At 43.0% G+C, this 2500-nt stretch overlaps 1 protein-coding gene across 1 annotated transcript in view; it reads right to left on the reverse strand.

Moving 5' to 3' along the window:
- LOC132456412 (kinesin heavy chain-like) overlaps positions 1-2500 on the reverse strand; it is a 29606-nt gene that overhangs the window by 10844 nt on the left and 16262 nt on the right. The window lies entirely within an intron of this gene.

The following is a 2500-nucleotide window of genomic DNA, read 5'->3' on the forward strand; positions in this document are numbered from 1 at the left end:
GGGGGGGGGGGGGTGCATGAGATTTGGTCAGAATGCCTGATGTAGGGTAGATTGGATGGAATGCGTGTTGTGAATTGAGAACAGCCAGCTCAAGTTCAGCTGTGCAACAAATATTTTTTTCTTTTTCAATCTTGATGACTTTTGTATTGCTGTGTGTAGCCACACATTTGCCCCTTCTGAACTTGAACACACAGTTAATTTCCTTTCCTAGCTCCTCTTGTTTATGTTGGTAGTTTAGCAATGTCATGTCCCGTTGTCAACAATGGATACATGGAGCAGAACATAGTGGCTCATATGTCCGATACTTTTTGGAAACGTTTTCTACATAAAACATGCCAGACAGATTTTGTATACATTTTATTACTTAGTAATTAGCTACATGGTATGCCGTCCATCAGAACCTTCCATTACCTGCACTAAAAAGAGAAAAAAAAAGTGCATCCTCATTGTACCCAGCACTTCTGAAAATGCACTTCCGAATGCGCCTCTGTCCCCAGCCCATTTCAAACCAAACTGACGCCCACCCACTGGCACTGATCTGTATAGGTCTGTAGCGTCAGTTGGTCAAACCCCCTAGGCGGGTTTGAAAATGAGGAACTAGTGCTTGTAGTTTTTTAGAGCCCCCTCTTACACTTCCTGCTTAAAATGATGCAAAATTCATAATTTTGCGTCATCTAAAGCAGGAAGTGTTAGAGGTAGATACAGATCTCTCCTGTCTCAGGGGGAAGTGAGGGAATGATGCAAGACCACTCAAAAATATGACTGGGTTTCTAACCATACAAAGCTTATTGCAAATGGTGAAGTGTCCCTTTAATGTCACGCAAGGGGACAGTGACTCAGGCCAGCAACCCTATGCCCTTATTGTCGTAGTTTATCCCTTGAACCTCACAAAGTCCCAGCACAGTTACACTTGCTCAGAAAAGTCCAATCTGAATAAGAATGGACTGATTTTGATGGTTGCCTATCGCTTCAATAAAGCACTCGCTGAAACAAATCAGTCATGTATCTAACTCAAGATAAGCGATAAATTATTAATCATTATTAACTAAAAAATATAACCCAGGTGACAGGTGACAGGGGCAAGATGGCAGCTAGCAAGTTTGGTTTGTTTGTGGTGTTTTTAGCATTCATGGTTATTAAAACCTTTTTAGACACTGAACCTAAAATCTGGGTCATTTTTAAAAGCTTTTGTGTCCACCCAAACAAACGTTCACTTATAAAAAAGTTTGGTTATGGCAAGAAAATCACATTCCTCTATCCATGCCAATACCACGCAATAACAAGACTGGCGACAAGCGGCAAGTTAAGGGTAGGAAATGGATCATTTGCATCTGCCTGTTACTATCTGGGGATATACACCAATGCCCGGGTCCGATGCCTGAATTTGGACGGAGAAATACAATCTCAAAGAGGCCCACGACTGGTGCGATGCTTTGCAATAGTCATCCAAATACTTGGAACCAAATTCTGTCCATATTCGCGGAGGGAAGTTGGAGCGAGCATGGAGACGCCAAGAGACGCAGCGGAGATCCGTCTCTGGCAGATGCGATGGCGATCCTCAGGCAGTGCGATACTGGGCAGGCCAGATTGGATCTTCGGGCCCCCCTAGGGCAGTTACTCGTGGAGGAGCTGGAGAGCATCAGCAGAGAGATGCTGAACTTGGATTCTGAACTAACCCTAACCCTGCCTGCGAGAGGACTACACTTGCCTCATCTCAACATCAGAAGCCTTCTTCCCGAAATTCACAGAGATTTGACACCTTAGCAAAAGCAGTAAGGTGGGAATCTTTTCTTTCACTGAAACATGGCTGGACGACTCCGTTAAGGATGCTGAAGTTGAATTAGAAAACTACTTGATAATTAGGAGAGATCAAAACCGCAAAGGGAGGGGTGAGCATTTCGAGAGAGCGGACATTGGTTTTAATCATAGAACAGACTTCTATAGCGATGATAATGAAGCAGTGTGGTTAGATATTTTGCTACCTATGAGTAATCCAATACTAATCGGTGCATGTTACATACAATAATATTTCCTCAGAGAAGGAGAAAGTAGCAGATGGCTTTCATAAATATTTTTCATCTGTTGCCAGGAAGCTGGTGGAAAAGCTACCTGGCGTGACTGGTCAATATGGCGAAAGCCATGTGCGAGACTATTAGGCACTTGTTCTTGAGAAGCTCCAAAGGCTTGATGGCTCTAAAGCCACAGGATTAGGCTCTATTCCATCGCGGTTCTTAAGGGATGCTGCTTAGATCATTACCCCCTGCATCACTCTTATTGTAAACAGTTCTATAGAACAAGGGCACTTTCCCAATGATTTCAAGATTACCAGAGGGATTCCGCTATATAAGAAAGGGAGTAAACTGGACCATGGTAATTATAGAACGGTCTCTAGTCTGAATAGTCTGTCAAAGATAATCGAAAAGATCATTTATGAACAGATTGACAAATACTTATCATCACTAAACCTACTTTATGAGTTCCAGTCTGGCCTCCGTAAATC

This window comes from Gadus macrocephalus, chromosome 4 (genome assembly GCF_031168955.1).
Source record: "Gadus macrocephalus chromosome 4, ASM3116895v1".
NCBI classification, from domain to species: Eukaryota; Metazoa; Chordata; class Actinopteri; order Gadiformes; family Gadidae; genus Gadus; species Gadus macrocephalus.